This window comes from Chiloscyllium punctatum, chromosome X (assembly GCF_047496795.1).
Source record: "Chiloscyllium punctatum isolate Juve2018m chromosome X, sChiPun1.3, whole genome shotgun sequence".
Taxonomy (NCBI): Eukaryota; Metazoa; Chordata; class Chondrichthyes; order Orectolobiformes; family Hemiscylliidae; genus Chiloscyllium; species Chiloscyllium punctatum.
Genome location: NC_092791.1, coordinates 33,071,743 through 33,080,550, shown reverse-complemented (window position 1 = coordinate 33,080,550; position 8,808 = coordinate 33,071,743). Strand labels below are relative to the sequence as shown.

At 60.0% G+C, this 8,808-nt stretch overlaps 1 long non-coding RNA gene across 1 annotated transcript in view; it reads left to right on the top strand.

Moving 5' to 3' along the window:
- Nucleotides 1-792: 792 nt before the first annotated feature.
- The window catches only part of LOC140471326 (uncharacterized), a 32,793-nt gene continuing 24,777 nt past the window's right edge, over nucleotides 793-8,808 (top strand). The window contains exons 1-2 of the long non-coding RNA XR_011956970.1: nucleotides 793-906; nucleotides 2,167-2,238. This is a non-coding gene — a long non-coding RNA (uncharacterized lncRNA). The remainder of the gene's footprint in view (nucleotides 907-2,166; nucleotides 2,239-8,808) is intronic.

Here is an 8,808-nt window from a genome sequence, read left to right as displayed (position 1 = left end):
CAGCCCGACCCTCTCCCCCAACACCCTCCCCTCTCCCCCAACAGTCCGACCCCCCAACACCCTCCCCTCTCCCCCAACAGTCCGACCCCCCAACACCCTCCCCTCTCCCCCAACAGCACGTCCCCCCAACAGCCCGACCCTCTCCCCCAACACCCTCCCCTCTCCCGCAACAGCCTGACCCCCATTCCCGGTCAGTCCCCCCTCCCCCAGCGGCCCGAGCCCCATCCCCGGTCAGTCCCCCTTCCCCCTAACGGCCCCGACCCCCATCCCCGGTCAGTCCCCCCTCCCCCAACGGCCCGAGCCCCATCCCCGGTCAGTCCCCCCTCCCCCTAACGGCCCGACCCCCATCCCCGGTCAGTCCCCCCTCCCCCAACGGCCCGAGCCCCATCCCCGGTCAGTCCCCCCTCCCCCTAACGGCCCGACCCCCATCCCCGGTCAGTCCCCCCCTCCCCCAACGGCCCGACCCCCATCCCCGGTCAGTCCCCCCTCCCCCTAACGGCCCGACCCCCATCCCCGGTCAGTCCCCCCTCCCCCCAACGGCCCGACCCCCATTCCCGGTCAGTCCCCCGACCCCCATTCCCGGTCAGTCCCCCGACCCCCATCCCCGGTCAGTCCCCCGACCCCCACCGCCGGTCAGTCCCCCCTCCCCCCAACGGCCCGACCCCCATTCCCGGTCAGTCCCCCGACCCCCATTCCCGGTCAGTCCCCCGACCCCCATCCCCCGTCAGTCTCCCACCCACTGGGTTGACCCCTCCCTGCCCTTGGTTGTAACCCCTGCTCTCTCCTGTTTACAGCTGTCTGGAGTATTTACTGGACACTGGTGTGGACCCCTCGATTCAGGACAAACACGGTTACAGTGCAATACACTATGCTGCAGCACACGGGAGCAGGCAGAACCTGGAGCTGGTCAGTGCATTTACATTGCGCCTTTCACTCGGTGACCATACCTCGGCGGCCAACCCGGGGAGGTCTCGGTGCCCCTCCCTCAAGGCTCCTTCCTCGGTCCCGGCTGCTGTTAAACAGGGCGCGGGGGAGGGGTTTTGGGTCCAAACACGAGGCCCCCCCGAGGGCAGCAGAGAACGGCCAGCGATCGGGCGGCTATCAGAATCCGGTGTGGAGGGTTGGCCGTTTGCCATTGCACGGAGTAGAGAGGCCGGGGCTGGAGGGGGTGACACACACAGAGATAGGGAGGGGGTGTAGGGGGCTGGAGGGGGTGACACACACAGAGATAGGGAGGGGGTGTAGGGGGCTGGAGGGGGTGACACACACCGAGGTAGGGAGGGGGTGTAGGGGGCTGGAGGGGGTGACACACACCGAGATAGGGAGGGGGTGTAGGGGGCTGGAGGGGGTGACACACACCGAGGTAGGGAGGGGGTGTAGGGGGCTGGAGGGGGTGACACACACCAAGATAGGGAGGGGGTGTAGGGGGGTGACACACACAGAGATAGGGAGGGTGTGGAGGGGGCTGGAGGGGGTGACACACACAGAGATAGGGAGGGGGTGGAGGGGGCTGGAGGGGGTGACACACACAGAGATAGGGAGGGGGTGTAGGGGGCTGGAGGGGGTGACACACACAGAGATAGGGAGGGGATGTAGGGGGCTGGAGGGGGTGACACACACAGAGATAGGGAGGGGGTGGAGGGGGCTGGAGGGGGTGACACACACAGAGATAGGGAGGGGGTGTAGGGGGCTGGAGGGGGTGACACACACAGAGATAGGGAGGGGATGTAGGGGGCTGGAGGGGGTGACACACACAGAGATAGGGAGGGGGCTGGAGGGGGTGACGCACACAGAGCTGGGGGGGGAAGGGGGGTGACACACACAGAGATAGGGAGGGGGTGTAGGGGGCTGGGGGGGGTGACACACACAGAGACAGGGAGGGGGTGTAGGGGGCTGGAGGGGGGTGTGACACACACAGAGGGAGGGGGTGGGGGACGCACACAGAGATAGGGAGGGGGTTTAGGGGGTGACCCACACACACAGATAGGGAGGGTGTGTAGGGGGGCCGGTGCCGGGGGGATGAGGGTTTTGCCAGTGGGGGTGGTGGGTCAGTGTTTGTGACTGTGCCCTTTGCCCATGTGTGCTGTCTCCTGTGTGCTGTGCCGTGCTGTGCCTGTGGGGTCTGGGGTGGAGGGTGCTGACTGACCTGTCTCCCTGCTCTCACAGCTCATCGACACGACCTTCGACAGCCTGAACGATGGCGAGAACGCAGCCTCAGCCAGCCCCTTACACTTGGCCGTGAGTAACCGCACAATCCTGCCCCCCCTCCTCGGCCCAGACCGGGCGCTGTGGGTCAGGGTTTATAATTCCCACTCTCCAGGATGGCTAGGGTGGGCTGGGTTGTGGTTCACTTGTCTGTTACCTGTCCTGTCAGCTGGTACACCATGGGGGTTGGGGGAGGGAACGCGGAAGGTGACAAACCAACCGTGCAGGTATCGGGGCCTTATGACTGAAGCGTGAATCCTCTGATACTGTGCCAGGATGGTGCCGCTGGACCCTCTTCTGGGCTACTGTGCTAAGCCGGTACGGTCTGGGATCAAGAAGGTGACGGGGAGTTAAACAGGGCACTGGGGATATCAGGGCATGGAGCACTGGTGGCAGGGGGACCAGTTAATACAGCGCACAGTCTCCTCAGGGGGAGGGGGGACCAGTTAATACAGCGCACAGTCTCCTCAGGGGGAGGGGGGAGCAGTTAATACAGCGCACAGTCTCCTCAGGAGGAGGGGGGTAACAGTTAATACAGCGCAGTCTCCTCAGGGGGAGTGGGGTAACAGTTAATACAGCGCACAGTCTCCTCAGGGGGAGGGGGGGTAACAGTTAATACAGCGCACAGTCTCCTCAGGGAGGGGGGTAACAGTTAATACAGCGCAGTCTCCTCAGGGGGAGTGGGGTAACAGTTAATACAGCGCACAGTCTCCTCAGGGGGAGGGGGGTAACAGTTAATACAGCGCACAGTCTCCTCGGGGGGAGAGGGGTAACAGTTAATACAGCGCACAGTCTCCTCGGGGGGAGAGGGGTAACAGTTAATACAGCGCACAGTCTCCTCAGGGGGAGAGGGGTAACAGTTAATACAGCGCACAGTCTCCTCAGGGAGGGGGGGTAACTGTTAATACAGCGCACAGTCTCCTCAGGGGGAGGGGGGGTAACAGTTAATACAGCGCACAGTCTCCTTGGGGGAGGGGGGATAACAGTTAATACAGCGCACAGTCTCCTCAGGGGGAGGGGGTAACAGTTAATACAGCGCACAGTCTCCTCAGGAGGAGGGGGGGTAACAGTTAATACAGCGCACAGTCTCCTCGGGGGGAGGGGGGGGGGTAACAGTTAATACAGCGCACAGTCTCCTCGGGGGGAGAGGGGTAACAGTTAATACAGCGCACAGTCTCCTCGGGGGGAGGGGGGTAACAGTTAATACAGCGCGCAGTCTCCTCGGGGGGAGGGGGGTAACAGTTAATACAGCGCACAGTCTCCTCAGGGGGAGGGGGGTAACAGTTAATACAGCGCACAGTCTCCTCAGGGGGAGGGGGGGGTAACAGTTAATACAGCGCACAGTCTCCTCGGGGGGAGGGGGGTAACAGTTAATACAGCGCACAGTCTCCTCAGGGGGAGAGGGGTAACAGTTAATACAGCGCACAGTCTCCTCGGGGGGAGAGGGGTAACAGTTAATACAGCGCACAGTCTCCTCAGGGGAGAGGGGTAACAGTTAATACAGCGCACAGTCTCCTCGGGGGGAGAGGGGTAACAGTTAATACAGCGCACAGTCTCCTCGGGGGGAGAGGGGTAACAGTTAATACAGTGCACAGTCTCCTCGGGGGGAGAGGGGTAACAGTTAATACAGCGCACAGTCTCCTCAGGGGGAGAGGGGTAACAGTTAATACAGCGCACAGTCTCCTCGGGGGGAGAGGGGTAACAGTTAATACAGCGCACAGTCTCCTCGGGGGGAGAGGGGTAACAGTTAATACAGCGCACAGTCTCCTCAGGGAGGGGGGTAACAGTTAATACAGCGCACAGTCTCCTCAGGGAGGGGGGTAACAGTTAATACAGCGCACAGTCTCCTCGGGGGGGGGAGGGGGGTAACAGTTAATACAGCGCACAGTCTCCTCAGGGGGAGGGGGGTAACAGTTAATACAGCGCACAGTCTCCTCAGGGAGGGGGGTAACAGTTAACACAGCGCACAGTCTCCTCGGGGGGAGGGGGGTAACAGTTAATACAGCGCACAGTCACCTCGGGGGGAGGGGGGGTAACAGTTAATACAGCGCACAGTCTCCTCAGGGGGAGGGGGGAGTAACAGTTAATACAGCGCACAGTCTCCTCAGGGGGAGGGGGGTAACAGTTAATACAGCGCACAGTCTCCTCAGGGGGAGGGGGGGGTAACAGTTAATACAGCGCACAGTCTCCTCAGGGGGAGGGGGGGTAACAGTTAATACAGCGCACAGTCTCCTCAGGGGGAGAGGGGGTAACAGTTAATACAGCGCACAGTCTCCTCAGGGGGAGAGGGGTAACAGTTAATACAGCGCACAGTCTCCTCGGGGGGAGAGGGGTAACAGTTAATACAGCGCACAGTCTCCTCAGGGGGAGAGGGGTAACAGTTAATACAGCGCACAGTCTCCTCAGGGGAGAGGGGTAACAGTTAATACAGCGCACAGTCTCCTCGGGGGGAGAGGGGTAACAGTTAATACAGCGCACAGTCTCCTCAGGGAGGGGGGTAACAGTTAATACAGCGCACAGTCTCCTCAGGGGGAGGGGGGGTAACAGTTAATACAGCGCACAGTCTCCTCGGGGGAGAGGGGTAACAGTTAATACAGCGCACAGTCTCCTCGGGGGGAGAGGGGTAACAGTTAATACTGCGCACAGTCTCCTCGGGGGGAGGGGGGTAACAGTTAATACTGCGCACAGTCTCCTCGGGGGGAGGCGGGGTAACAGTTAATACAGCGCACAGTCTCCTCGGGGGGAGAGGGGTAACAGTTAATACAGTGCGCAGTCTCCTCGGGGGGAGGGGGGTAACAGTTAATACAGCGCACAGTCTCCTCAGGGGGAGAGGGGTAACAGTTAATACAGCGCACAGTCTCCTCGGGGGAGAGGGGTAACAGTTAATACAGCGCACAGTCTCCTCGGGGAGAGGGGTAACAGTTAATACAGCGCACAGTCTCCTCAGGGAGGGGCGTAACAGTTAATACAGCGCACAATCTCCTCAGGGAGGGGGGTAACAGTTAATACAGCGCACAGTCTCCTCGGGGGGAGGGGGGTAACAGTTAATACAGCGCACAGTCTACTCGGGGGGGTAACAGTTAATACAGCGCACAGTCTCCTCAGGGGGAGGGGGGTAACAGTTAATACAGCGCACAGTCTCCTCAGGGAGGGGGGTAACAGTTAATACAGCGCACAGTCTCCTCGGGGGAGGGGGGTAACAGTTAATACAGCGCACAGTCACCTCGGGGGGAGGGGGGTAACAGTTAATACAGCGCACAGTCTCCTCAGGGAGGGGGGTAACAGTTAATACAGCGCACAGTCTCCTCAGGGGGAGGGGGGAGTAACAGTTAATACAGCGCACAGTCTCCTCAGGGGGAGGGGGGGTAACAGTTAATACAGCGCACAGTCTCCTCAGGGGGAGGGGGGGTAACAGTTAATACAGCGCACAGTCTCCTCAGGGGGAGGGGGGAGTAACAGTTAATACAGCGCACAGTCTCCTCAGGGGGAGGGGGGGAGTAACAGTTAATACAGCGCACAGTCTCCTCGGGGGGAGGGGGGGTAACAGTTAATACAGCGCACAGTCTCCTCAGGGGGAGGGGGGGTAACAGTTAATACAGCGCACAGTCTCCTCGGGGGGAGGGGGGGTAACAGTTAATACAGCGCACAGTCTCCTCGGGGGGAGAGGGGTAACAGTTAATACAGCGCACAGTCTCCTCAGGGGGAGGGGGGGAGCAGTTAATACAGCGCACAGTCTCCTCAGGGGGAGGGGGGGTAACAGTTAATACAGCGCACAGTCTCCTCAGGGGGAGGGGGGGGTAACAGTTAATACAGCGCACAGTCTCCTCAGGGGGAGGGGGTTAACAGTTAATACAGCGCTCAGTCTCCTCAGGGGGAGGGGGGAGCAGTTAATACAGCGCACCGTCTCCTCAGGGGGAGGGGGGAGCAGTTAATACAGCGCACAGTCTCCTCAGGGAGGGGGGGTAACAGTTAATACAGCGCACAGTCTCCTCGGGGGGAGGGGGGTAACAGTTAATACAGCGCACAGTCTCCTCGGGGGGAGGGGGGGGTAACAGTTAATACAGCGCACAGTCTCCTCGGGGGGAGGGGGGTAACAGTTAATACAGCGCACAGTCTCCTTGGGGGAGGGGGGGGGTAACAGTTAATACAGCGCACAGTCTCCTCAGGGGGAGAGGGGTAACAGTTAATGCAGCGCACAGTCTCCTCAGGGGGAGGGAGGTAACAGTTAATACAGCGCACAGTCTCCTCAGGGAGGGGGGTAACAGTTAATACAGCGCACAGTCTCCTCGGGGGGTAACAGTTAATACAGCGCACAGTCTCCTCGGGGGGAGGGGGGGTAACAGTTAATACAGCGCACAGTCTCCTCAGGGGGAGAGGGGTAACAGTTAATACAGCGCACAGTCTCCTCAGGGGGAGGGAGGTAACAGTTAATACAGCGCACAGTCTCCTCAGGGAGGGGGGTAACAGTTAATACAGCGCACAGTCTCCTCAGGGAGGGGGGTAACAGTTAATACAGCGCACAGTCCCCTCAGGGGGAGGGGGGAGCAGTTAATACAGCGCACAGTCTCCTCAGGGAGGGGGGGGTAACAGTTAATACAGCGCACAGTCTCCTCAGGGAGGGGGGTAACAGTTAATACAGCGCACAGTCTCCTCGGGGGGAGGGGGGTAACAGTTAATACAGCGCACAGTCTCCTCGGGGGGAGGGGGGGTAACAGTTAATACAGCGCACAGTCTCCTCAGGGGGAGGGGGGTAACAGTTAATACAGCGCACAGTCTCCTCGGGGAGGGGGGTAACAGTTAATACAGCGCACAGTCTCCTCAGGGGGAGGGGGGAGTAACAGTTAATACAGCGCACAGTTTCCTCAGGGGGAGGGGGGGTAACAGTTAATACAGCGCACAGTCTCCTCGGGGGGAGGGGGGGTAACAGTTAATACAGCGCACAGTCTCCTCAGGGGGAGAGGGGTAACAGTTAATACAGCGCACAGTCTCCTCAGGTGGAGGGGGGTAACAGTTAATACAGCGCACAGTCTCCTCAGGGAGGGGGGTAACAGTTAATACAGCGCACAGTCTCCTCAGGGAGGGGGGTAACAGTTACTACAGCGCACAGTCTCCTCAGGGGGAGGGGGGAGCAGTTAATACAGCGCACAGTCTCCTCGGGGGGAGGGGGGGTAACAGTTAATACAGCGCACAGTCTCCTCAGGGAGGGGGGTAACACTTAATACAGCGCACAGTCTCCTCGGGGGGAGGGGGGTAACAGTTAATACAGCGCACAGTCTCCTCGGGGGGAGGGGGGGTAACAGTTAATACAGCGCACAGTCTCCTCAGGGAGGGGGGGTAACAGTTAATACAGCGCACAGTCTCCTCGGGGGGAGGGGGGGTAACAGTTAATACAGCGCACAGTCTCCTTGGGGGAGGGGGGGTAACAGTTAATACAACGCACAGTCTCCTCAGGGGGAGGGGGGTAACAGTTAATACAGCGCACAGTCTCCTTGGGGGGAGGGGAGGTAACAGTTAATACAGCGCACAGTCTCCTCGGGGGGAGGGGGGGGTAACAGTTAATACAGCGCACAGTCTCCTCAGGGGGGAGGGGGGGGTAACAGTTAATACAGCGCACAGTCTCCTCAGGGGGAGGGGGGTAACAGTTAATACAGCGCACAGTCTCCTTGGGGGAGAGGGGTAACAGTTAATACAGCGCACAGTCTCCTTGGGGGGAGGGGGGGGTAACAGTTAATACAGCGCACAGTCTCCTCAGGGGGAGGGGGGTAACAGTTAATACAGCGCACAGTCTCCTCGGGGGGAGGGGGGTAACAGTTAATACAGCGCACAGTCTCCTTGGGGGAGGGGGAGTAACAGTTAATACATTGCACAGTCTCCTCAGGGGGAGGGGGAGTAACAGTTAATACAGCGCACAGTCTCCTCAGGGGGAGGGGGGTAACAGTTAATACAGCGCACAGTCTCCTTGGGGGAGGGGGGGGTAACAGTTAATACAGCGCACAGTCTCCTCGGGGGGAGGGGGGGTAACAGTTAATACAGCGCACAGTCTCCTCGGGGGGAGGGGGGGTAACAGTTAATACAGCGCACAGTCTCCTCGGGGGGAGGGGGGTAACAGTTAATACAGCGCACAGTCTCCTCAGGGGGAGAGGGGTAACAGTTAATACAGCGCACAGTCTCCTCAGGGAGGGGGGTAACAGTTAATACAGCGCACAGTCTCCTCGGGGGGAGGGGGGAGTAACAGTTAATACAGCGCACAGTCTCCTCAGGGGGAGGGGGGGAGTAACAGTTAATACAGCGCACAGTCTCCTCGGGGGGAGGGGGGGTAACAGTTAATACAGCGCACAGTCTCCTCAGGGGGAGGGGGGGGTAACAGTTAATACAGCGCACAGTCTCCTCGGGGGGAGGGGGGGTAACAGTTAATACAGCGCACAGTCTCCTCGGGGGGAGAGGGGGTAACAGTTAATACAGCGCTCAGTCTCCTCAGGGGGAGGGGGGAGCAGTTAATACAGCGCACAGTCTCCTCAGGGGGAGTGGGGTAACAGTTAATACAGCGCACAGTCTCCTCAGGGAGGGGGGTAACAGTTAATACAGCGCACAGTCTCCTCAGGG